The 27,904-nt window shown below is 34.4% G+C and overlaps 1 long non-coding RNA gene across 3 annotated transcripts; it reads left to right on the forward strand.

Annotated features, from left to right (window-relative positions):
• Positions 1–307: 307 nt before the first annotated feature.
• LOC104912406 lies at positions 308–27,620 on the forward strand. Of its 3 annotated transcripts, none has more exons than XR_002118162.2 (5): positions 308–709; positions 13,434–13,562; positions 14,776–14,919; positions 18,481–18,608; positions 18,787–20,751. It is a non-coding gene; the product is annotated as an uncharacterized LOC104912406 (long non-coding RNA). The 3 variants fall into 3 exon arrangements; XR_002118158.2 differs by lacking the exon at positions 18,787–20,751 and adding an exon at positions 25,083–27,620 and having other exon boundaries at positions 309–709; XR_004160800.1 differs by lacking the exons at positions 18,481–18,608; positions 18,787–20,751 and adding an exon at positions 25,083–27,620 and having other exon boundaries at positions 315–709.
• The last annotated feature ends 284 nt before the right edge of the window (positions 27,621–27,904 follow it).

Raw genomic sequence — 27,904 nt, forward strand, 5'->3', positions numbered from 1 at the left:
GTGACTTATCATTCAGAACCTAATCTTACAAGATCAGTAAGATGACTTCTCTTCCAGAACCTAGACAAAGAGATCATAACATTTTGGAGTGATTCATCAAAAACTTCCCTCTGACTACAGTGCCTTTAGCAGAATCAAAGTATGCTGGGTATCTACAAACCCAGTATACAAAAAATACAAATCACAACAAGTATTTATTCCTCCAGGATAACACTGATGGGTGAAAGAAGCTTAGGATTCATATGAAAGCCACTTCAACCGAATAGAAACTTGCTGCATCTCTGATCTATGTAGTGACAAAGGTCTGTCATGATATTCCCACCTCTTGGATAAATAGAAAATCTTTGAATAATGGATGGACACATGAACGTTTCTGGAATGCAGTAAAGTGATCTCATCAAACCGCAAAAGCTTTGTGACCACAGTGATCAGTAACTCCTGTTTGGTCACCTTGCTGTGCCTTATGAAGTAGGACTCTGTAGAGGAACTGTTAGTTCAAGCTTAGAACTGGTGGTTGAGCACCTGATGAAGGGGTGTGTCTGGCCCACAGAGCACAGGCAAATTGGTTGCACCTGTGTTCCCAATGTGACCAGAAGGGGTGGACACGCACAGGGCTCATATAAGGGCCAGCTGCTAGAAGGAGAGATTCTCTTGACTGAAGCTGCTTCCTGAGGAGGCCTGTATAGCTGTAGAGCACCTTCATAGTTGGGTGAGTTCAACTTATTTTGTTTTGTGTGCATTCTATAGAACCTGTCAGAAGCAATGTTGTTCCTCTGTGAGCAGAGTGGATCAAATCCAGAAAGAGCTGGTGGTGTTTCAAAGCGTTCTTCAAGTAGAGCAAAGATAGTGTAGAGCTGTTGTATCAGATACCTAAATGTTTGAAGGAAGGATTCCTGGATTTCCTGGTATGCCAGGAATTTTCAGTCTTCTTCACAGAGAAAAAACTGTGGTGATGCTTCAATGTTTCAGTGCATATTACAACTATATATAGGGGGAAGAAAGGGAGAAAATAATAGTACAGATATAAAAATATTTTACTGCAAGACTAAGATTTGTTAAGGATCTCTTCTCATAGCACCAAAACTATGCTTCTGGGAAACTTTCACTAGATAAATTTTCTAGTTACAAGAAGTTATTTAATGAAACAGAGAAAACTGTAAGAGTGATATCACATCCAAGGATCTGAGAGAAATACTAGATCCAAACCTAGTGCAAATATGGAGTGCATGCAGTGCGTGTAATGTTATTCTGTCCTTTCATTCCTTTAGTTTTTCGGATAATTGTATTAAATGAAGTGTATTTTTTTGTATGAACATGCGTAGTGTGAGAAAGCTGTTACTAGGCAAAAATATTCTTACGATACATCTGTGCAGAGCTCTCCTGATGCACTTCCTAGTCTCTGTACTGGGGCTATTCCAAATGGTGCTCACCAGTAAAAAAAGTTACAGCTAATCATAATGATTTGCCTACAGGAAATAGTACTCCAAATTTATTTTTGCCACTTCAAAATGAAATAATCTTGACCTTTTCTGAAACTTTTTCTCCTGTATGACCAGGTTGGAAAGTTTCTTTTTAGAATTTCAAGTGGCATTGGTGTGTGCCATGCACCATGTATCAGTAATTGCCAGGCTACAGCATAGACTTGCAATGGAGTTAAGCGTCCCCTGCCTGCAGGTTGGAAGCAAATATAGCTAGGGGAGATAGGGGCTGCTGGGCCCCAAGTCCTGCCCTGCTGCTGCCCTGGTAGTGACCAAGCCATGGTGCAGGAGAAAGGATGCCAGATAAGGCATTGGTACAGGAAAGACTCCAAGCACATGTTCTGCTGACAGCTACTTCCCTCATTCCAAAACCCTCCTCAATGACTCTGCCTGATTTCTCCTTTGGAAGTGATCTCACTCAGGGAGTCATTAAAGCATGGCCAGTTACCTGTTGACATTAATGTATCCTGCTCCTTCAATGATCTTTGAAGCAAGTGTTAACTGGATATTTTAATTGCAATGGTGAGTCTCTTTTATGGATGTGCTGATGAAATAGCTGTTGTCTGTGGATTCAGCTGGGCTAATGTGTGCAGCTGGACCAGTGAAAAGGTCAGGGCTGCTCCTATCATGCCTATTTCAACCACCTGTAGAAATTTGACAACTCTCCAGTCACCCTTTTGGTTCTCATAATGGGTTTAATAAAGGAAGTGCTGACACAATCTTAGCTGCAGCAGTGTAAGTGCTCCCCTCCAATAAGGGGAATAGTAGGAATATAAAAATGTCCCTCTTTGTTCAAAATAGAACAAACCAGATGTTTTCCCAGACTATAGTACCTGAAAACTCTTTCACTGATTCCAGTGTGTACAGTATAACAAAAGTGTTCAGGGACCTCTAACTTCTTATAGGGTATTTTATTGTCTTTATTCACTGGTCTGGATATTTGCTGTGACAATAATTGAACTATGAAAAACACATTTCTTTAAAGCATGTTATAGTGCAGCTTTTAAGGAATTGCTTGTAAACTGCAATGGAAATGATTCTCATTAATTAATGCTTTAGGTCAATTAGAGTAGTTGAATAAATAAAAATATCTGTTGTATAAAATGTGAACCATATTCACCATTACAACTTTCCAGAGCAATATTAAAGCTAACAAATGTTTTCTAAACTAGAAAAAGTTTACATACGAGGAATTGATTTTCTGTATAGTTGCACACTTATTACTTGTTTAATGAACTTGTTACTTCATTACATGCAACAAAAAATATAATTATGAAGGTACACTATTATTTTAGAATGTGGCTGATAAATGGGAAAAATGTGGACAAAAAAAATTAGAGCAAGCAAGGAAACTCTATTCAAGAGAAAAGTTAGAAGTCACTCTTGTAAAGTTTTACCCAAAGGAACAGCACCACTGAAGCTGTTTAACTGGAGAGTACTATGAATAATCACCGTCTTGGGCCCAGGTACAGATTTTCTTCCCCAAAACAATAATTAGGAAGAAAAGATAGTCATTCATAAACACCTCAGTGGAGCAAGGGGAAGTTTTTAGCAATCCCAGGTGTTCAGAGTTTATAAGCAGTAACAAAAAAGGGAAAATGTGGATAACTGATGAAAATGCTGTTACTTTACTCTTTTAAAAGGAAATTAGGTGATGTATCAGTGCTGTTTAGGGCATTGGCGCAATTCTGAGGAATGAGCAAAACACATACACAAAACTACTTCATTTTCTCTAAAACAAAGTATATGCTAGAAAAATCATTCTGCATTGAATATTTCTTCATTTATACTGGTTACCACCTCAGTTCCATCAATGCTTTTTGTGAATGCTTAGATACTCAGTGGCATGTACTACTGGGCTTCAGGATATTCTGTCATGACAGTGTTAGATTTTTGTTTCTCTGGGGAAAACTGAAATTCAACCTTAAAGTTCACATGGCAAGACCACAGTGCAATTGTGTTTAAAGGTCCAAGTAGCAAAATGAACATATTTTATACTAGAAAGGATATTCAAGTCAGGTGGCATCTTTGACATTTGTGTTAGAGCCTCAGTAAACAAGCCTCCACTTTGCTGCAGTCCTTCCTGTTTCCATTAGCTTGATATCTCTCTCCCACCATTGCATTTGCATCCACTGTGGAGACTGGTGCTTTGGACCTGTCAGCACAGCATGAATGTTGTTGCCAGACTGCAAGGATCAGTCAGAACTGAACCAGATAACAGAATTATTGAATTAACCCTGAGACATGCTGGCAGTTTTCTTACCCCATAAAAATGTTTTGTGAGCTGGAAGGACAAAGGATTTTGAAAAGAGTTAAGACAGGTTCTGTGCAGGTAAATCATAGTAAAATCAGATCAAACCACTAATTCATCATAACCTATTGCTGTGTTGAGTTTCTGCTAGTGGTAGTGTGGGGACAGAAGCAGAGGAAGATTATGCTTGTAGGGAGTCTATTAAAGCAAAGGCAAATGCTGCCTTAGTGTCTATCTTGAACTAACTTTATGAACAATTCAGTAGGTAATAAGACATAACCAACATATTTAGGAAACCTTTGTAGTATTTTTCAAAATCTATACAGCTGTCTCTGTAGAGCTTTTATTCCTTTCCAGTGTATGGCTCTTTGGGTACTGGTTTGGTTATTTGTTGTACAGTATGTTTGTACAAGGAAATTCAGTTTTCTGTTGAACTTTTTGAACAAAGTTTTAGGAACAAACAAAATCTTATTGAAGTAATTGGACTAACACATTGACTTCCCATCAGGGCCTACTTTTTTTTTCAGGGAATAATTTCCCTGTTTAGTCATACTTGCCAATATTATTTGCATGCTTTAAAAAATTGACATTAATATATTACACATCTAAGCATACTGTTAGTAGTGGAGCATTTTTCTATCCATGGATAGGGTAGAGGTCTAATAGCTTACTACTTCCTGAAATATAGTCTCAGCTTTGCAATTTTCTTGTGTATGCATGTGAAATCAAGAAATATTTTCTTCAATGGATGTCTTTGCTAGAGTGTCTGTATCTTAACATTCTCTATAACTGCTTTTGGACTCTATGGGGAAAACCCAACAAAATGTAATAGAACACATTTTCCAGCCAGCTTTGTAACCACCCAAGGGATTTTAGTAAAGAACAACACACATTATTATTATATCTTCCTGGAAAAGGCATAGTTCATTCTGAACTACTTTAAAATAAAAGTAAATTCTATAGAAGTACAATAATCTTCTGTGGAAATGATTGGTTTCATTCATCACTTGCTGTAAGTGTTCTGCTGAAGTTCCAAAGAAACTTGTACCTGAGAAATGTAAAATACCGTGTGCATTTGTGGTTTTTTTCTCCTTGCTCAAACACTTCAAATTACTAGTGTTCTGTTGTGTGTTAGGGTATTTTGTCTTAACAAAGACAAAAATGAAATGTTATCTGTCTGAAAATAAATGTGCATGATTTATTCCAGTTGAATCTTTTATAAATGAACACCTTAGCTAAAGCCAGAACCATCTGTACTGATGACCAATTGAAAGGAAATCAAATTTTTTTTTCTTCACAGTCATGACTGGAAACACACCAAGACTCTGGTCTTTATAGTTATGTAAGGAGCCTTGAGACATCACGAGGACAAGTGTAATTAACGGGCACAAAGGATTGTCTGGCTTTGTAATATCCTGTGCTTGTGGGTGTTCAACATTTTATTGTTCTATCATACTACAGTCTTTAAGTCAAGGTGATGAGATGTGTGACCTCAGTGTTCTCAGGCAGTTCTTTGCTAGGAGGGTGCTGCTTGCTGCTGGATCAAGGATCCTGCGAGCTCCTCATGGGGCATTTGTGCCCATAATTGCCTTTCTTCATGTTAGGAATTCCAGATCTTTCAGATGCAAGTCTGCATCAGACTACATCCTGTCTTTCCTTGGGTGGCTGAGATGCAGTTGTCCATTGCCAGGTGCAGCTATGGCGACTCTAAACACCTATGTAGAGGTGGGTGCTGAATTCATTTGAGATTTATCTACAATTATACAACATTTTTCTTATGATCCTGTTTGGCCAGTCTGTCAGAACACCACAAGTAGCAAAATTGTACCTTTCAAGAAATTAAACTTGTAGAAAGAAACAATTGTTTATTTTGAATAGACTTTTTATCTCACACATTAAAATTGAGGTCAATTAGTGCCGTCAGACTGTGTCATCAGAATACAATTTTTGCTTATATTTGCAGTGCACGTTTGGAATGCGTTTGGATTTGTGTGTGAGAGACAGAGCTTTTTCATACTTAGTTCTATATTTTACACAATTATCTCAAAGTTGTTAGTTTGCTTTGCTTTTTCTTTTTTTTTGTCATAGGAGCAACTATGCTTAGCTTCTTTTAACAAAAATACTGCAGACATTATTGATAGGAAGCAATTTTTATCTCAAGCACTAGAATGAAATAACCACAACATATCTCTATATGGGAAACCCAGAATCAATGTCTTCAATGGCTTTGCTTGCTGATGCTTCTATACTGCTTGAATTTGAGCTGGTTCCCTCTTGTATTTCATTTTCTTTCCCAGACAGCCATCTGGTAATCCTAATCTGGACTATGAAACAAAGATGGAAAACCACTGCTCTAGAAAAAAGGTTCTTATGTGACATGCCCTTGTCCACTCTTACCACCTGAGGAGCTAGATTGCAGCCACATCCCAAGATGGTTTAATGTCTGACTGCATGGGACGCTCTATCCCAGAATTCAGCCTTATTTGGAAAGAAAACTAAGATTTTATAAACTTTACCTGACATATCTGCCATCAACAGCACTTGCATTTGTAATGTAATCTGCTTTGATGTTTAGTAAATGCTACTGTGCACCTACTCCCATATACATTTTGTATCTGTTTCCACTACACTTTATTTCCCTGTTTTTTTTCTATATATAAACTGGGATTAAAAATGAAGTGCCTTGTTATGTGCACAATAATCAATAAATTTTATACTGTCTGTCCTTTAATTCTAAAAATTCTATATTACCTAAGCAAGCAATCGGGAACAGTTTCTTCCTGGAGTAAAATAATAAAAACTGCTGTAACAATTATTTAAGGGAATATTTTTTTATTTTTTACAAAGCTCCATTCTTTCTGTCTCATCTACTTGAATTTTAGTATCAGTGTCAGAATGAAAGCTACTTCAGCAATCGTCTATCTACTTAAAAACAAGTTTTCTGGCTATAAGCATTCACCTAGAAAGCCTGAAACCCCATGGAATTATATCAAGCAGGTTACTAGTCATCCTACTGTCAATTTTAGCTGACATATTAATCCATCTCTCCCATGGCTGCACTATGGTACAGCAACCACATTGTATTAATCAGACGGATAGAATTGGATGTTATTTTTCTTTTAAGAAGAGAGTGTGGGAAACTGCACTCTTTCAGATGTAGTATGACAATGAAGCAGAGATCTAATTGTCTGATGGACTGTCAAATTTTGCTTTCTGGAAAGTATTAATTTATTTAAGACTAGTTTGATCATTCATTTTAGCATAAACACAGGAAATTAAATGAAGAGTAACTCCAGTATTTTCTGATTGATATATTTAAGACATGACCTACTCTTCATTTTGTTTTTTATAGGAATATAACATTTTAATAACTCTTCAAACTGGCTTTACTCATTTATATATACCTTTTTATATATAGTTTGAGTACCTAATGATATTACTGAGATATAAATGCCAAAGATGCGTAACTTGAATGATAATAGCCAATATAGCTAAAAAGTGAAGCATGAAATCTGGTGGATGGCATAGCAGGATAAAGACGTGTATTTAAAATGAGATATGTACTATACTTCTTGTGTCCATTTTTCCTACTGTTATCTTGCTTGTTATTTCTAAGGAATTTATAGCTCTTACTTGTCTGCAGTAATGGTGAGATTTATATATATATTTTTAACGTGATGTTTACACTGTGTGGGACTGATGGATGAAGTATTTTATGGTGCAGATTTTGACTTGTTGACTACTGTGCTAGGAAAATACTTCAGACCTGAAGCACTCTAATACTTTGATTTTTCAAATGGAAAAGGCCTTCACTATAGCAAGAAGCCACTCAATTCTTTGTTTTTCATTTTTGTCCTTCATATTTTGTCAATTTCCCACTATTCCTAATGTGACTGCTACTTCCTGAAGTTATTTGAAACCTGCTTTTTCCTAATAGGCTCAGACCACAGTCTTTTTCTTCCCTCATATACTGGGAAGCAATATAATGTTTGATTCTTATTTTTTCATTATTTGGAAATCAAAGTTAACTATATCTCAAAGTTTGTCATGAGAAATGGAAAGGAAGTCTTCATCCAGTAGTTACAAAAATTATTTGGAAACTATGGCTCAGAAGTTATTCAAAAACTGATTTTTTTTTAGATAGCTATTTCAGACTGTTAATGTTGATATTCCAGTCTGTTCCACTGACAGATTTTTGAAAAGTAGGTAACACCTCCATGTTAAACTACCCTAACTCTAAAGAAAAGAATGAAAGAGAACAAAAAAAAATAACAATAAAAGAAGAGGGGGGAAAAAAAAAGAGGGAAGGAAGGCAGGCAAGTAAGAAGAAGGGAGAAAAATAGAAATGCAGGGAAAAAAGCCTATGCATACATAAAAGGGAATTTCTGTCAACAGCCAAGTCTTACCATGCTGCAAATCAGTTTAACCCAAATACATTCACTGTGCAGTGCACAAAGTCTTTGAAATAAACAACAACAAGAAAAAGAAAACCCACATTTTTCATGTTTGCAAATGACTAACATTATGTTTACCAAATACAATTTATTTCTGCTGGTATAAACAGACATTAGAATATTCCATTTCCTTAGAGACTTGCAAAGCCCTTTTTGTAACAAATAATTTGTTTATCTGTGCATTTTCAATTTCCAAAGTTCCGATGTTGTTAATGATATCATGATAAGATTTTAGGAAACACTTAAATGAAAGTTCTAATATAGTCATTTAAAATCTGTATATTCAGTGGAACAGTTTCTTTAAAATTCTCAGCTTTCCAGAGTAAATCTTAATATATTCCCTTGTTCATTCAATCTGCAGCTCTGGAAAAATAACACAATAACAGACTTTTAACACCCAATGGATTTTGGGCTTCAGACCCTGAGGCTAATAAGATACAGCGCCAGTAGCAATCTTAGTAGACAGAAAAGAGAAAAGCACTAAGGGAAAATAAAAGTATTTATTTACTATTGAGCATATTTCTTCTTCTACTTAAGCCTCTCTGTATTTGGGAAAGCTGGGTTGTGTTTTCAGCTGCTCTACTAAGACAGACTCACAAATGGTACAGGGTCAATGGAAATGTGAACTGTTCATTCTAAAATTCAATAAATGAATTTTATTTTCTGATCTGTATCTAGAATAGTTCTAGGTAATGCTACTGCTTATGCCTGACACTTTAAGACTTTCTTTAGCAAATCTAGGTACTACTGGCTGGATGTTTGCTCTCAAAGTATTGTAGTCAATGGTTCAATGTTCAGATGGAGTCAAGTGATGGTGTCCCTCAGAAGTCTATACTGGGCCTGATAGAATTTAAAATCTTTGTCAACTACATGAATTTAGTGCAATTCTCAGCAAGTTTGCTCATGAAACCAAGCTGTTTGATGTGCTAGACATACTAGAGGGAAGGGTGTCTTCTGAATGAAGAAATTCTTTGCTATGAGGGTGAGGTACTGGATCAGATTGCCTCCTGAAGTTGTGGATGTCCCATCCCTGGAACTGTTCAAAGCCAGGTAAGATGGGGCTTTGAGCAAACTGGTCTAGTGGAAGGTGTCCCTGTGATGGGGATCTTGGAAGTAGGTGCTTGTTAAGGTCCTTCTAACACAAACAGTTGTCTGATTCTATTAAGAACTACGTTTCTTCATTCTTATCGCATCTTAAAGGCTGCACTAAAGTTCACCCACTATGTGCTTCCTACTGACATAGCACAGCCTGTCAAAGAAATGGCTGACAGGGCACTCATGTTGCTTTTTAATAATTTTTGTTTGTAGCTTTATTTGAAGACATCTAGAGCCAGATGTCAGTAAGAGGAGCCTGTACTATTCTTTACTTTCTTGGTAGTATCAAGACATGTTAGGAGTCATAAGCAGGAATTTTAAGTACATATGCTCATATAGTGCCAAAAGTGCTGAGGAGAGGGAAAGCAAGTCTGTGTGGTACCTTACTATGCTGATGTTCAGTACAGTGCTCTGAACTGAAGGGCATAGCTAGCAGGCTTCAAATTTTGGAGCTTGCAGACTCTAAGTATGCAGCCAACACTGCTGGGTGTTGACTGTGCTCATGCAGTGCCCACTGTCCTCAATCTTTAACATGCATATTGCCATGACGATGCTGTGAAGTAAGGAAGTGTAATTAAAATTGTTTTGCAAACAGGAACTGAGTCACAGAGACACACAACTGAACTCTAGATGGTTTCAGGTGCTTAGTTTGCCAAATATCCTGGAGGGAGGACTAAGTCTGAGATGAATTAGACAGGTATCCCTGCCTGCAGGGAGTACTAGATAATCTTACAGGTCCTTTCCAATCCAAACCATTCTATGATTCCATGAATTAAGCTCTGTTGTTTCATGCTGTCAGTCACTGGATACACTACTAAATCTTCTTGCCTCTTATTCAGCCACAAAAAAAGAGAGGAGAAAAATGTGCACAGTAATACCTGCTTTGATTTTACTTCTTCAAATTGTGATTTACTCATTTTTTTAATAAATATTCACATCAACACACTTGCTCTCATATGTTACAGACACTTTAAAAATTTCTGCAGTTAGTTATAGACTATTGGCATACTAAGTTTTTAATCTTTTTATTAACATTTACTTTTTTTAAAGATGTCTGTAAGGAAAGGTGTTCAGCTGATTCTCTATTCTGTTAAATGTGTTCTATTTCTGTAGCAAACATCCTTAAAACACTTTGAAGTTTGATTTCACAATGAAATTGAATTGCTGGATTATTTTTCCTATGTATACTGCAGAAACAAATGTTTTTGGAGAACAGTCTTCACTATCATATTCGTTTTTCTAAATGGAGTGTTAAGAGCATGTTAGGTATATTTAATAGCATTATAATTGCAATTTTAGAAAGATGTAAAATGTCAAGACATGCAGTGCTGTTCAGAAAATCCAGCAAGTATACCTGCTGTATTTTTTCTTCAGCAACCAGTTAAACAAAATTAAACACGTTATACATCAGCAAGGAATATGAGGGGCAAAAGGTTAAGTACCGCTGTGAACTAAACTCATCTTGATGAATAAAATGCATATTACTGATAGGAATGATTGCACTAGTTGTCAAGCAGGATTTCTGACTTTTTGCCACGGGGACCCCTAGTACAATAAAACATTTAACTCCATGTGTCATTTTACCGTGAATTCAGTAGAAGAACTCGTATGTTTTGGACAGTGTTAGGCAGAATCACACCCAAAGCCCTAGCAATGATGGAAAATTAATTCTCATCATAAAGAAATAGAGAGTGTTTAAAGGGTAGTGAATCTCTAGAGCAAACCAGTAAGTGGGGACATTTGCAATATCAGTAAAGTATGTTGCTGGAATGAAAAACAAACCAAGCTAAAACAGGAAAATGATAATCTGTTGTTGCTGCCGATTATTTCCTTCTTTAATTCTTTTCTAGGCTTAAGTGTTTCTGAGACTTGTTAGGATTTTATTTGGAAGCTTTTTCATTGTTATTTCTTAAGGTATGAAATATATAAGCTCCATTTAACAGAAAACTAAATTTATAAGTGAAATTAGTAAAGACTAAATAATTGCTAAATAGTTTATGGAGTTAATCTAAACCAGTAATTCATAGTTTGCAAAATTTTAGTTTGAATGCAGTTTACATTAGTGCACAAACTACATTTCCATGAAGTTTGTTTTTCACTACCTTATGATGGTGATGAAAATACCTGACCTCAGTTTAAAAGAAAATAAATGAAAGAAAAAAATGTGTGTGTTCCTGTATGATATTAAAATGAGATTGGCTCCTAATAATTCTCAGTGGTCACACAGTCATATCTTCATTTACTCTATTATGCAATTAATTATTTAAATATATATATATATTTGAGTAGAGAACTTTCTTCAAAAGGCACCTCAAGGATAATGTATTTTGTAAATTGACAAACAGAGGGAATAAATTTGACTAATAGAAGCAAATGTAGCACAAAATGTTTAATAGCTGCATTATACAGTACTTAATCAGAAATATTCTGTTCAGCAGTACTGTTTTGGGGAATATGAGTGAGACTTTCCCATCTTGGATAGCAGATTGAATCTTGTTTATATTTTTTCTTACACCCGCTCTGGTTCTGTGCATTTTTCGATGTTCATTTGTGTAAGCTGTTAGAGTATAAAATGTACTTTTGTCCTAGCAGTTGGTAAGTTTTTGTTTTTTGAAGTTAGTAATGTCCTCAAGTAATAAGAAATGGATGGAACAATTCAGTTAAAGTAAAACCCATATAATCCAGCAGATTATATGACTTGCAGTAACTTTAGAAATAACTTAATATTGAACAGCCCTCATACAACTAATAACAGCTAGGAAAAGTCATGTAAATTAACAACTAGTACTTCCAAAATCATGGTTGTTGTTATAAAATCTTTGTGTGTGTGTGTGTGTGTGTGTGTGTGTGTGTGTGTGTGTATAAAAGAATGATTTGAAGGATCTTTATTTCCTATTTCTATTTTCAATTAGGGGGGAAAAAAAATATAGAATTACCTGTCCCATTACACTGCTCAAAGCACTACATCTTCATGCAAATGTCATTGTTTTCCAAAATGAGAAAGAGAACTGAAAGTGTATCTGTATCCAGAAAGAATCCAGCTGGCTGATGGAATGGTCTCTTCAGTATCAATGAAATTCACAATAATTGCTATACTATCCTGCTGTGACTCATAAATCACTGGCCAAAAGACTTCTCTTTATTTTTATTTCTGATCTTCATTCCACGTTTTTTTTTTTTTTTAAGCCAGAGATGCTCACGTAAGTTTCCTATAGGCATGAGATAAATATAAAGTAATTCGGTATAAAACAGTGAATCAATCTAGGACAGTGAGTTTAATAGAATGAACATACAGCAAAATGGTTAGGAAGAAATCATTTAAACCATCAATCCAGAGCATAACAGCAGTACAAAAAGCAAATGGGATGGAGGATTGTTAGGTGAGGCACAGAATATAAAGCAGCAGAGGTATCTACAGCATACATTTACTTTGCCTAAATGGAATACAGGTTAAATTACACAGGTGACAGGTAACTTTTAACAGTCTAAAAATTTGGTGTGAAAGCACATCTTTTTCCCATTTGCACTTTGATCCACCTATAATAAATTTGTGATCTGCAAAGCTCTACCGTCTCACAAATACTTATCATAATTAAAAGAAAAGAACTTATAGCAAAATGTAAAATTAAAGAAAATGCTAGAATTTTTGTGGTTTTTGTATGCTTGTTTGAAGAAAAAAAAAAAAAAGAAAAAAAAATTATATACTTAATGCACTCAGATTGTAACACCCACAGACTATGTAGTGAAATTCTTGTTCTTGGGTATTCAGTGAGAGTTTTGCCACTTATTCAGATCAATAATTCCACCTGCTGAAGCCAACACTTTACTGGTAGAATCCTTTGAACAACTAGCACCAGCAAAAATAAGAATTAGAAAGGATGTTATTCTGGGCATTTCTGATCTTCGTTGAAATTATTCCATGTTTGTACCAGTAAGGTCAATTTTTTTAATCCAAGAATGAAAATGAAAAGGGAAACATAGATTCAGAACTGATACTGAAGATCATGAAGGTGCTTCATTTGATGCCACTTTATCAAATAAAAAGAGACTATTAGGTTTTGTGGATAAGAGAATATGAAACAACAGATTTTATCATTGCTGTTAATGTGATGTTGTCAGTAAATAGAAGCAAACGTGAGCTTTCTTTTTTTCCAGTTCCAGAGGGCTCCTCACATAAGAGCATGTAAGCTGAGATGGGTCTTCGGAATCCAGCTTCTCATCTAGTGTACCATCTACTTTATCATTTTTCTTCATTTTTTGGCTTATGAATTTCCACATTATCAGGTAACATTTAACCACTGAACCACTGTGCAAATTAAGTGCTCTCCTTTGATATCTTTGTAATGGAGATGTTCCATCAAATGCCTTTTTAAACTTTGTGCTTGAACCTTCCTTTTGCAGAACAACAGTCAATTATTTTATGTCTTTATTGAAAATTCAGATAGACTTTTGAAAACAAAGGCAAATAATGACTATTAAATTAAAGATGGGTATGCTAACTTAACATTTATTTTCATTTTCTCACTAATTCCATTAATCAGTAAGTATCATGTGCACATTCTCGTAAATGGTGATGAATTTTCATACTGATACTTTAATTAGATTGAAATAAAGATTACTGTAGTGTTCACCTGGGAAAAGTAGGAAACACTGAAGTGGAGATTTCAACAGGGAAAGTTTTCTTTGTAGTTCTTACAGTTTCTTCAAAATTGAAATTTAGATAAAATTAAATTACATAGTAAGATTATAAGTGTTGGGTTATATATAATATTTTTGGACTTTTATTAAATCTCAAATATACAAACTCAGTAAGTGAATTTGTTTGAAGTTTGTCTTTTATCTGGACAAACAAGAAAAAAACTCTCAGGCTATGAAGTACTACATATGTTGTCATTCTCATATCAGGACAAACAGTAAGAAAATCTAGAAAATGGCCTATGTTTGATATTTTTCTACTCAGGTCGATTATCAGAAAGAAAAAATAATTCCAAAGCACTATTTTCAGTTTTCAAAAGATTAAAAAAAAAAAAAAAGCAAAATCCCTACAAATATACAACATACAGATATTTTTATGGTAATATTTTGTAGGAAAGTATTTGCTAATAGAATACTAATATTTAGGGCTTGTATGTGCATGTTTAAATAGCTACAGTCCAGAATCTCATTCAAATATTTTTTAAAAAAATGAGATGTACAATGGAGGGTGAATAATGCTTCTGACCTAGAAATGGAAAACTGTCTGCAATTCATAATGAATAAATTCAAACGTACAACAGGCTAACTAGCTGAATATAACATAAGCAAAAGTTTTCTCAATTATGTTTTTGTTTGTCTGGTTGTTGGTTGGCTATTTGGCTGTTTTGGTTTGGTTTTTGTTTTGTGTTTGTAGCAGTCCGCTATCTGAGGTTGTTCTTGTACTGATGAGATACAGAGAGTAGCATAACCCATACAGAATACAAAACTCTAACTAGTGGATTTTTCTTTTCATTCCTTACAGCTCCAGGGTTCCTACCACCTTCCAGGACATGAAATGGCTGAAATGAGAAAACTGTCCATAGCTGCATAATCCATACCAGTGAAAGCAGATCTGCAGACATTTAGTAGCAGTCACTCATACATTCCTTGCTATATGCTATCAAAGGTAGGTGTTTCATTTTCTCTGTTCTGTTGTAACTTTTGATTGCTATATCAAGTATCTGTTTTCCTTTTTTGTTGTTGTTGTTGAGCTTTGCTCCTCTGAGAGGTTCTGGAAAGAAGAGCAGCACTTGGACTGGAAGGAGAAGTGCTGCTCTAACTCCACTAATCAGAACATCTTCTGAGCATTCTGCTGTCCATTCAAGAAGAATAAATAGAAATCAGTTTAATATTCACTGCTGTGGGTGGAAATTGGAAAGAGTTTGTAGTCCTCCTCCCCACAGCAGTTTTGCAAGTTAGCTAACTTGTACTTTGATACTTTTCTTCTCTAGAGCTCTTAAAAATTTCTATTCAGAGATGTGATCATTCTAGTGAATAATATTCTAGCAGTCAGCATGGACATTTTGGCACTATACTTTAGCAGGCTGACCAATGGAGTTAAATTATATTAATTAGTAAATTATATTTTATGTAACCCCAATGGACCAGAAATCAATTATTAGATGTGTATAACTGGAGAAAAAATAAAGCAAAACAAAAGTGAACATTTTCACACTAATCACAGTGTAACCTAGATTTATGCTGTGCAAATTATTGGAGGGAAATATAGCTGTTTTGCAAACAAATGTAAAGATTAACTACTTACAATAATTCTGGACATTAAAAATAGAAAAACAAAGATCTTAAAAATCGGTGTCTTTAAAAAATTGATCTGATTAAATTCATAGATTTCTTAGATGCAATACTAGAATATAAATGGAGAAATGATACATTTATGGCAAAGATCAGAAGGCATATTTCATTTAAGAATCAGTGAAATTCATGATAGAACAGTAAAATCCTTAGGTCTATAGAGTGTGTTTGACAGTGAGATTTAAAAAAGATCTAAGTGTTTGACTTTTTTTTTTAAGACTATTTCAAATGAGCACATCTGGTTTATGTTCCTAAACCTCTGGCCTTTAAAAAGTCCTGTTCCCAGTTCATACAAAATGCCATTCAGAATTGTTTGACATGGTGACCTTCCCCATAGGTGGCTGGCTGAATAAACCGATTAAATAGATTCAGGAACTTAGCATGTATACAGCACGTTAATACTGGCATCCTGGAGTCATTAGTAAACATCCTCATTATTTAACTACTTTTCTTAATGTAGGTTAGGAACTGAACCAAGATTAAAAATTAATAATAATCTGTTTATTTATCAGGTAGAACTGAAATAAGGAAAGCATTTATTATTTTTTTGTCTAAAAAATTTCCATTGTCACATTTTCTTAAATACAAAGAAACAAATTTCAAAAATCAAGTAATTACATTAAATATCTTTACAGTTTCATAAGGATTGAAATAGTGAAGAGGTGGACTGGTTAGGTACATAAATTCAAATGGTCAGTAGGTATTTCACAAATGCTTTTGAACATGATAAAGTTAAAAACTAAATAGCGTATGGGCTGGAAAATTTGTTTTTTTGCCATACTCATTAATAGAACATTCATTGTTATTTGTGTAGAGTGTAATTCTTTTTGATTTGCCTTCCATTTGCCTTGAGGACAAGCTAGTTTAAAACTGTTCAGCACACTGCACCATGCAGAACAGGTAATCTGTCTAATTAAGGTCTGTAAGTATGTTCAAAGTAAAATATTGAAGAGCTTCCATAACCTCACTTTCACCCTCCCTATGTACCGCAGCTTCTGAGACTCAGAGATACCCTAGCCATTAACTCAAGTGTTTACACTCTAAGCTCAAATTCTACTTTGCCAGAATGCTTCATTTCACAACTCTGTTTTCTCATTTACAGGCAGAAAGCAATTTATCAAATTTTTATATTACATTTCTCAGCTTGTTCCAATATTGGACAATATAATGTATTCCTGGAAATTCAAAATGCAAAAGCATAGTGTGACTTTATCCAGGGACCTAATAAGATTTATATCCACATTCTTTTTTCGTGTGTTCATTTGGTGCATTTTAATGAATTATTAATTATGACCAACAATAAAATATTATTTTGCTCTGATGCACAACAAAAGGAAAGATACCCAAGAGAAATCCATCTGACATTTCAAAGTAGACATGGCCAAAGTATGTTCACAAGTTTCTCATCAAGTATTGCGAGACATGCATTTGCCCATCAAATGAACCACACTGACTGAGGCATTTCTAAAGATACAGATGTAATCCATGGGGAGATAAAGTCAAGATTTATTACATTTTGGGGAGCATTAATTAGTGCTCTTTTTCTGAGCTTTTTTAAAAATAAACATATGACTAAGATCAAAAGATTTCTCTATTTTTTCAAATGTTTTTAAAGGTTGACATATAGGATTAAAACATGTAAGGATGCATGTTTTGAAACAGACAGCATTCAAATTGAAAGCTGCATATAATAGCTTAATATATTTAAAATATACTTAAAATCAGATTTATGCAAATGCTTTAAATATAATATTTGCTGTGAAATTTGTTTTCATTTCACTTTTATTACATTCTCCTAAGTGACCTTAACTCTAGCACAAGTTTTCAGAATATTCTATGTATATATTACTGCATCTTCTTATCTTTAAAAAACAAGATGATGCATAACTTAATGAAAAAATACGGTTCTTGAAATATTTCATCTGCGTAACATTAGCATTCTTTATACATTACTTACTAAATTTGTATAGCCAAAATGTCTACAAATTTCTTTACTTTCAAGGTCGCTATAAGAAGTGCTTTTGAAACTACAGTGAACAAATGTTCAAAACAATTGAATTTTCTCTTCCTTACAACTATCTAGAGTTAAGCAATATATTGTAGAATATTCAGAGAAAAGACAAGTTAAAAACACTTTGGGTGTGAAAGCTATACAATAAGACGATATATATCTCTGCTTTCCTTTTAAAAGAGAACGCGGAAAGGTAATACTGTGCCCCATATATTAAGGTGCGTGTTCAATAAGCATATTTGTTCCCCATGAAATCTTTGGTTTAACTTGAAACCTATCAGAAAAATGTTTCATGTTCTAAATAGACCTAATTGTAGAATATATCATGCACTTTACAAATTTCTGAAAAATCACTTTTATTCATAGAAGTAATGAAATGTTACATGCTTATACAAGATTACTAACAATGATAAGAAATCTGCTTCAAATAATCACACCAAAAGCTAGTTTAATGCTCATTTGAAGGAAAAGTGAGTGCTAATGGATTTTGAAAAACTGATCATGCCTTTAATAGCATCAAGCATACCAAATTCTTTTTCACACCATACAGTCCCCAAGGGATCATCAACCTATAGATTAAAAATCCAAGACCTTTGACCTTTCTATAGTTAACTGTCAAGTGATTATTAGGCTGCCAATAGGCATAATATCCTTCCTCTGTTTATATTTACAATTACTGTTCTTAAGTAAAACCAATTCATTATATTAATTCTTTACATTCTGAAGCTTCTTTTATATTCTCTCTTTCAACTGCTACTATCTGTTAAAAAATAAGGATCTGATCTGAAATGCTGTCTACTTTCTGCTATCATTCATTCTAATAAAAATGAATTACGCCATATAACTGTCCTTTTTTCTATCTAGGTCATTGATCGGCTCATAGGGAAGTAGGTGGGAAATAGCTCATTCCTTATGAAATAGCAGAAATCTTTTTTCCCCTCCTGAATTCAAAGGGACAATGCCAAGTTAATACTCTTAATTGGCAACTGGAGGTGAGCTATATGTTATGTTTATGTATATCCTTCTTGTTCTTTGAACAGACTGAATTAGAAAATTCAGTCATATTTTATACTAATGTGTTTTATCAGCATTTATAGGTTAAAAAATACTTCTGGAGAGTAGGATGTAAAGTCCTGCCAACAACATCATAGTTGACTTCTCCTTTTTCAGAGCAGCAAGGCTCAAGCCCAGCTCAGATTGCAGAATATCCCTTTTGCTTCAGGGAGCTGTTATGGAATTTTTTGTGGGGGCACACCTCAGTCATTTGCTCCCTTGTCTACTTCAGAGTCCAAATCAGCAGTTGCAGAAGGTACCTGAGCATACTGCAACTACTCTGCCTCCAATTGTTCTCTGGTATTTCTCTCGAGCATTAATGAGAGGGGAGCTGCTGTCTCCTAAGCTGGTGGGTGCTAAAAGATAGTTATTGAAACAGTTTGAGCATGTCTCTGCTCTGTCCTTCAGGAATAATTAGGGTGGCAGGAAGTACAACATTGCACAGGGGAAGTTTATCAGTGTCTCTCTCATACGTCTGTATCAAGTTAGGAGCAATGTGATCAATTCTTGGTGAGATTAGATAAATTTTCTATTTCACTAGGATTTGAAATAAAAAAAAAATAATTAACTGTTACTATACTAGGCAATATTGATACATTAAGATCTAGCCCCATATTAAAACAGTAACTTAAAAGGGAATTTTGGAGCTTTATGCCTGTTATCTTGTCAGAAGCCATACCCAGATTTTTCATGGTCTAATTTTCATAAGCTTGACAGTTCCCTATGCTTTTTCCCTCTTTCCAGGGAGAAAATACTTGGAAGAAATTATTTTCTATTATGGCAAATTGAGATCTAGTGACTAATGGCTAACTGTTATTGCAGTTCTTGATCTGATCTGTTGTGCTGGAAACAAACTTCAGTCTCCAGAGTGTAACCAGATACAACAGGCAGACCCTGAGTTTATACAGGCAGCATATTAATAACGGAACAGCTTCAGAATTGTTATCCTAATGAACAGTCTCAGATCTAATGAATTCCAATGCTAAAACTAGGTGAGCACACAATTGTTTTCATTCAAATTGACAGAACTGAAAATAAGACGTTTCTATTAGTTTATTCAGGATGAAGAATAGCATTAGAAAAATAGAGGAGACCTTCTCATTGGTATATTTTTTTTCAACAGCTTCAAGCTGTTAACAGTTACTTTGTCCCTAGGTATGCAGTGGTGCATGTTATGGCTAAATGATTAGCTTAGAGGCCCTTGACATACAGACTTTTTCTGTTTCCCAGTATCAGCTGTGAAAATGTATTTCCAAGCAATTAAACCTCATCTCCTGCTGGCTTGGGAGCCAGGAACCTTCAAAATTCAATTCATATTCTTCAATACCTACTACAGTTGGAAAAAAACAAAACAAAACAAAAACAACAAAAAAACACCACACACACACACACACACACACGTATGTTAGAGTCATAAAGAAATTCACTGATATGTGTTTGAGAGCCTTTTAAAGAGGAAAATGAAAAGCCTGGAAAGATGTTACTAACATAGCAAATAAAGCAGATGACAACAAGTATCCTCGTTTATTGTTGCTGTTTTGAAACTTTCAGCACACACATACATCAGTATGCACAACAGAAAGAGAGACACACAGTAGGAAACAACAGTGGGGAGTCAGAGTTAATCTCCCTTTCCTCCTTCCCCCAACTCTAAAGAAGATTTTCTGATTATACAAGTTTTAAAGGAAGGAACCTCTATTTCCAAATACTTGTGTGGTAGCTCAGATGCATACAATTATATATATTTCACAGTGACCTACATAGCAGCTTGGTTTGCTTGTGGAGCAGTGAGTGTCAGGCAGCTGGAAAGGAGTGCAAAGAACTGTTTCCTCTAAAGACTGTCAGGTTCTCAATGCAGATGGTGGAGTTCAAGTTCATTTCCAGTTAGATTTCTACCCATGCTCATTAATGGGCCATTGTTAAGAACCAACTTATAGGAGTATCAATGAGAATAAGGATACAGTAGTACTTGCTTACTCTGTTTAACAGCCACTGAAACTTTTGAATAATGCTTTGCCACAAATATAATTCTAGCAAATGTTTTCTCTATATTTCATTGTTTGGAGATGCAAAAAAAAAACACAAAAAAAACACACAAAAACAGAAAAAGCAAGACAAAAAGCCTTGATTGTGTGGGTTTTATGACAAAAATGCAAAATCTTTGTATGATGTGGCATGATAAAAGGATGAACTGTTTTCTTTTGGCAGATGTAGCTTTCCTTTATTGTTGCTTGTAAGACAGTTACAGTTTTCTGCTTGCATAATCAATCATACTGACCAATATTTAGTCTGAGTGTGATATCATTTAGGGCAGTTTGATGTGGAGAAATTTGATCATTTATTTTGTAAGGTAAAATCTACTTGAATTTAAAATATAAAAAGAGAGCTAATGTGATTCCTGCGTATTTTTAAGGACTTAGCTGAAGTCCTTTTTAAGGGCCTAGCTCCAGAGAAATGACTTCTGGGAAGAAATTCTGGTGAGCTTTTGAAGGTCCAAGGTAAATATCTTCTCCTCTATGATTTGTCTGCTTGAGTGGGAAGGAGACAACTTCATGATTCTATCCCGAACTTTATTTGTGAACAGAAATCTCTGGGTATTCACCCTTTCTCAGCATGAAATATTTGTAACTTTAACTATGATCTAAGTACTAAGTGCCACTAATTACAGAAGTGACTAATACTGTAGTGCTTCCATGAAGCACTGGTCAGCAGACTTGATGGAACAACGAAAGATCAAGTTGGCTTAAGAGGTAGGCTGAGCAGCTGTAGCAAAAAAAAAAACAACACCCATTCAGTTGGATAGTCATGATATTACTGCTGAATCTTTGGGCTTATGGACATGAAATGGTGTGATTTTTATATGTCTTTCTCAGCAGTTGTTGTTTTCCTTGCTAGATTTGTCAGTCAGACTTAATAACCTAAAATAAAAACTTTTCAACTCATTAACGTTTGCACTTTGACTCAAATCACTTGAATCTTGAAGTTCCAAAATGGAACTTATATCATGCTTTAATTGCAATTAAAACATTGGAACTCCCTTCTTAAGTCCTTGAAATTACAGTAGTTTTCATACTTTTATCATATTAATAAGAGAGCCAATGGCTTCCTGCAATGTAATTTAGTAAGATACTTCTAGTTAAAATGTTACATTATTTCTAAAGCGTTTAATTTGATAATATGTCAATCTCATATTGATAGAAGAACAATATTTTACTTCTTAATTTTAATACTTATCTGATTTCCACAAATGTCAAAAGTAAGTAATAGTTAAAATTGGATGACTATAACAAACATCTCCTATGAATATTCTTTTGATTTTAATGGAATTAGTTTAAATTGTGTACATACTATTTCTGTGATTACTTTCCACAAATATTCTTGTTAATGAATTTGTAGAAAGGAACATACTGAAAATGAGGCACTTACATGTGCCTATTGTACAAATTGCATTTTTAATTCAAAGTGTAACTATTTGTCCTTAAAGTTTCATAGGTAAAGCTATATAACTAGAGACAGAACATCCTTTATGACCTTCATGACAAGTCATATTGTATTAAACGTATGCTGGTTGTTCCTAATCAACTTTTTGTGATATTTGGCTAGATTTTCAAATATGAAAAAGAAAGATGGAGAAAACAGAACTCATTTGGGTGAGAGAAGTTTAGATTTCTGCAAGATGACTCCTTTCTGTGGGTTTTGTTTTTCTTTTTCTTGGATGAATGGTTGGTTTTGTGGGTTTTTTTTTATACTTTTTATGCAGTGCCTTACTGACATTGAACTCCACAGAATCTCCTGTGGGACTTCTAGAAAAGTACTCTCCTGACAAGTGTTTCCTTGCTGTTCTGAACATACTTTCCAGAACCTTCTCCCAGTTAAAAATAAATAAATAAGTGGTAGATCTGAGGTAAAGTGCAGTTTCTGCCTTTTTCAAGACCTCCTGATGAGTTCCACTGACAGATTGAAATGGCTAGGTGAACTTTTACACCATGGCTTAATTTTGTTTTTTAATCAAATTTATGTTATATGCTACTTCTGCAGCAAGTTTAAAAAATAAATAAATAAAAAATAACATGCTTTTAGTATCACAATAACACATCAGTAGTTCAATTCTCAGTAGTTAAAATGAGCTTTTGTCAATCAAGCTAATTATTTTCTTCATATATATTTTTATCTGGAAAGGAAGGACTTCTGATTTCTTGTGGCCCAGTTTTTGCAATTCTTTTTTTAACCCCGAACTGTATTGAAGTTTCTTAATTCAGTCTCTTCTGTCTATCCTTTCAGTGTATTTTGTCATTAATACCTTTGGACTTAAGGAATTCAGTATGATGTTTCTCACATTTCCCAAGGAACTTTTTCTACTTTTCTTTATTCCTGCCATTTTCCCCCCCCCCCCCTTTTTTTTTCTTCCATCTTTGAAATTTATTCAATTCTTTCTCTCTTTCCAAGATTCTTATGATTCTTTCTCTCACCAATTTAAAATTTCTTTTTCCTTTTTTTCTCCCAGGGAGCATTTTTGTAAATTTTGTGTTTAAGTGGGGAACTTGTAAATTTCCAAGTTCTTATACCATGTTTCCATATTTTTATGATTAATTATATATATGGTTTAGCCTTGGAGACATAGTATTTCTTTTGGATCAGTGTTAGAATTCATGTCAGGCTTTCACTTTTCTAGCTTGCAAATTAGTTGTTTTGCTAACAGTAGTGCAAAAAAAAAAAGTGTAAAATATCAGTTTTTTTTAATATCTACTCCCAACTCTGTACCTCAGAAGATTGATGATATGCAGTCAATGGCCCAGAATTTTTCCAAAATTGACTCTCATGTATTTCTGAGACAGTCATAGGGACAATTTATCAACCGTAGATGCATAAGATTCAATAAGGAGATAATGCATTCAAGTTTGATTGAAGAAAACCCAGTACTTGACTGGGAGCTTCATAATTTGATTGTAATGTGACTTGTTTCTCTGTCTGTAAAAGAAAAAGTGGAAAAGGATAAGTTGTAAGAAATAGTTGGATAGAAAACACTGATTAATAACTTTCTTAGTTATATTTCACCACAATTGAAGGAATACATTTAAAAACATGTATTTTTAAATATAGGATGAGAGGAGGTGCATTAATTTAGTTGTTGAAGTGTGATATGTGTTTACTGAGAGAGAATTAAACTGGGTGAAATTTTTAGCCAACTATTCCCATACCTTTCATTCTAGCTGCTTTGTAGTAGGGAAAAAAAAATCCCAGATAGTGAACAAAACAAGTATCTAAAGCTTACATTTTTCATATCTATAATTGTTAATAAAATGACTGTTGAATAGAATGGTAGGGAAAAAAAGTAGGTGCTCAGACTTATGTCAGCGGAAATCTAAGTAGTTATGTTACCTTGGATTTGTTCAGTCTTGATTTCTTGCTTTATGTTCTCTCTTCACACTAGCGTCTTCTCAAACAAAAATCTTAAGTTCCATTGGTACATATTAAAAGCCATGAAGTGGGAAGAGAAGTAGTTTAATAATTTCAAAACTGTGTTAAAGTGAATTCTAACAATGTAAGTTTGTGGTTTCATGACCCATACTGAGTGCTGACGACTTTGAAAGATCTTGTGAAGGAAAACATTTTCATCAGCAAATATTACCCATGCTGAGTAGTAAATTATGACTTCTCACAAGATATAGCCGTAAGAGTGACTTCATGTGAAGTAGCCTATTCTGATTCAAAAATGAAATAATCTTATATTGTTATCTTTTGTTCATATTGTGAGTTACTGCTGAGTATTGTGTATGCTATCAATTTGCATTTTGCCTAACTAGCTGGAATTTAAATTTTGCATACAGACAAGTCTCAAAATTTTGTTGCGTATGATGCAAAGACCAGGTAAATCTTCACAGCTTTTTTTACAGCTTTTTTTTTTTACATTTTTTTTCTCATAACATTTAACAATAATGATTAATCATTCTTAACTCCTTGATATCTATTGCAAGAGTATTAATTTTGATAATCTTGCTTGGTGTTAGTGTAACTTTGGTAGAACTTCAGTAGAATTTTCACTGGTATTCAGAATTAATTAGCAGCCCCATTACCTTGAAGCATTTTCCTGCTTTGTTATATAGGACTTGTTATTGTAGCTCTTACCTGAACAAAACTAATGAGTAAATAGGGTAGATGTTTTCATATCGGCCTCACTTAGGCCAGAAGTGGCAGAAAAAGACCCAGTAAGAGTAGGGAATACGCATTCTGTATCAATTATGAATGATTCCAGTTGCTGGTGTCAGCTCCCCAAAGAATGTAGTACCCTTCAGATGCAGTAGTCATTTGTAACTATACTCAAGAGGAAGAAGATGAGTATAGACAAAGTGAAGCAATTTATCTAGTAGAGGAGGTTCATTAATTGAGGTGGTGCAAACTTTTTTTCCACACAGAGAAAACCTGATTGCACTTAAAATTCTACTGCAAGCAAAAGATGTAAAGTTACTAGATAAAAGGTTACCAATCAGTCCTTCAAATCTCCATGGAGCAGCAACATCAACAAAAGTCTAAACGCCACAGCAAGTGATTTACTTATTCAAAGACTGTCCGTTGACCTTCTTAAAAGAATGGAAGCATGTAGGTATTGATTACTGCTTTAAGAAAAATGCCTTAAAAATCCTTTTATAATTTCAACTTTCGTTGCCCTGATTTGCATTAAATATTATGAATGGATAGTGTATCACCTTGGAAAGTGACTTTTTATTGCATTATTCTGACAGAGCTTTTTAGCTTCTTAACAAAGTTATTTTAATCCATGTTTATAGTGCCAAGGTCTGTCCATTATTTTATAAAATAAGCAGTTACTATAAGTGATGTTGCCATATTACCACATCATAGATCTTTACAAAGAGGTTTGAACTGGTATGTTGTGGGATGGGTTGTGTATAATGGAGTGTGAACTTTTCCTTCAGTGACCTTTTCGCACACAGTAACTCATCCTCTGAGACAGAACAAGGAAATATATATTTTTTTAATAATGGCTACTATTAAGGGCTTTATTTTACTGGTCTCTAACAAGATGTAGATGTAGTATTTGTAGTATTTTTAGATGTAGTCAGTAGGGATGGACTAATGGAAAATTAAAGTTATTTCTAATGTTCATTTTTATCTGTATTTTGAAGTGTATTTTGAAGTATATTCTGAAATATGAGACCAATATTCTCATGTCCTGTAAGGAATATTTACTATTCTCCTGATTTCTGACAAATCATGGTGTATTTTTTTGATGTAAATAAATTTTTAGTTTAAGAGAGAGGTCATATCCTACAGCTGCTTCTGAAAGAAAAAAAATTGGCTTTGACAAATTAATATGATCCTCAATAAATGACACTGAAAAACTAGCTGCAGGCTGAAGGAGAATAAGACAAAAAAATAAGAAAACTCAGGGATTCTATTAAGAAGGTTAAATCTTTGGGCATTTATATGTCTAAAGCAGGGCTTTGGGAAAAAAAAAAAGTATGATTCTGCCAAAATCCAATTTTCATTCCAAAAAAGTCTGATTTAAAAGTTTGAGTGCTCTCAATTCCAGTAGAGAGTATGAACCTTCAAATAGTAAGTTCTGATGAGCAGGAGGAAGTTTGTTTTACAATAAACTACAGTGGGCTTTTATTTAGCTAGAAGTGTATCATTCTTAACGTTTTTTCTACTGAAAAAAATTCTAGTAAACAGCAAAAGCTCAGGACCCTACTCTGTTTTCTTATTCTGGTATAGACACAGATGTAATTTTACTGAGGTTTATCCTAAAGCAACTAGAAGTAAAGCTGCTGTGTGTTTGCAGTGTGTTTTCTGAGGTTATTTATAAATAGCGTAAATTGATTCTCTGTAGGACAATCTAGGTTCCAGGTAAGTTTACTTCCAGAAGTATGCATTAATCAAAGATCTATCATAACTGTAAAAGTATCATGCCACATTTACTGTACTTTTCTGACAATTTCATGAGTCTATGTATGCTTACAATTTTGAAAGAATTTTAAAACTGCTACTTTAGTAAGTGCATCAGGGTATGTGAAGTCTGTTAGAGCTATTTATATATCTCCCCGACTAGTTATTAAACAGATGACCACTACTCAAGTTCATCTTGAAGTGCGTGGTCACATCTTATGATAAATATTTTACAATTCCTGTGTTCTGAACAGGATACTGAAAAAGTGAAATAATCCTGTACCTAACAAATACATTCAAAGCATGATTTAAAAAAGAAAAAGTTTCAGTATGACTGTCAGATACACTTGGAACTCCACTGGAAGCCAGTAAGGCAGTACTTCTAGGAGACAGAAACCCTTCCTCAATGTGTGAATGGGTGGAGAAAGACAATGTGCTGTGCCAAGAGGAAGGGCAGATGACTGAAAGACAAAAGGAACGCTTTGTCAATACCTAAAAATACTGAGGAAACTGAGAAAGGTACTTGCAGGCTGGTATTTAGACAGGATTTTGATTTTATTTTAATTGCTAACATCACTTGGGAAAGTTTTTGGAGGGACGTAAGGTGTTAGGAGTCTTCTTAGCTGCTCTGGACAAACTTCCAATTTCCAGAGAAGGTGGAGGAGCCAGGGACAGAGAAACTGATTTTTTGCTACTTGACTTAATTAAAAAGAAAGTAGTTCTAACTCACTGGGAGCCTCAGTTTCCCTATCTGATAGAAGGTTTTCAATAATTTCTGCATCTTAATTAAATATTTTGAAATATATGAACTAAGATAGCTATCAAAGAGTTGGATATGAACTATGACCTCAGCTAAAATACTTTTGTGCATAATTAATTTTAAACTCTTATGCTGTGTGTTTCATCAATAGAAAAAAACATGTCATACTACTTTCATAAATCAAGTTCTGTGTTTGGGTTTTCTAAAAGCTCTAGTTAAGTGATGACAGAGTTTGTGTGTTCTGCAGATGTATATGATCATAATATTTACTGGTGATATAAGCTGGGCTTTGATTCTCTGCATTAACTTTATCAATACAAGATAACAAATGACTGAATGTAACTGAAAGCTCTGCTAGGAAGGCAACATTGGTATGTCTTTTGGTTGACCTCATAAACAAATCAGCATTTGTCCCTGGTCGAAGCATTCTCTGAGGCTGCTAATCATTGCAAAAGACATATTTTGATTCCTTACTCAGGCAATCCTTAAATTAAGAAACAACTCATTGTCACACTACCCATGGGTAGCAAAGCAGTTTCAAGTACGTATTTTTCATTACTTGAATGCCACATC

Source organism: Meleagris gallopavo, chromosome 10, assembly GCF_000146605.3.
Source record: "Meleagris gallopavo isolate NT-WF06-2002-E0010 breed Aviagen turkey brand Nicholas breeding stock chromosome 10, Turkey_5.1, whole genome shotgun sequence".
Taxonomy (NCBI): Eukaryota; Metazoa; Chordata; class Aves; order Galliformes; family Phasianidae; genus Meleagris; species Meleagris gallopavo.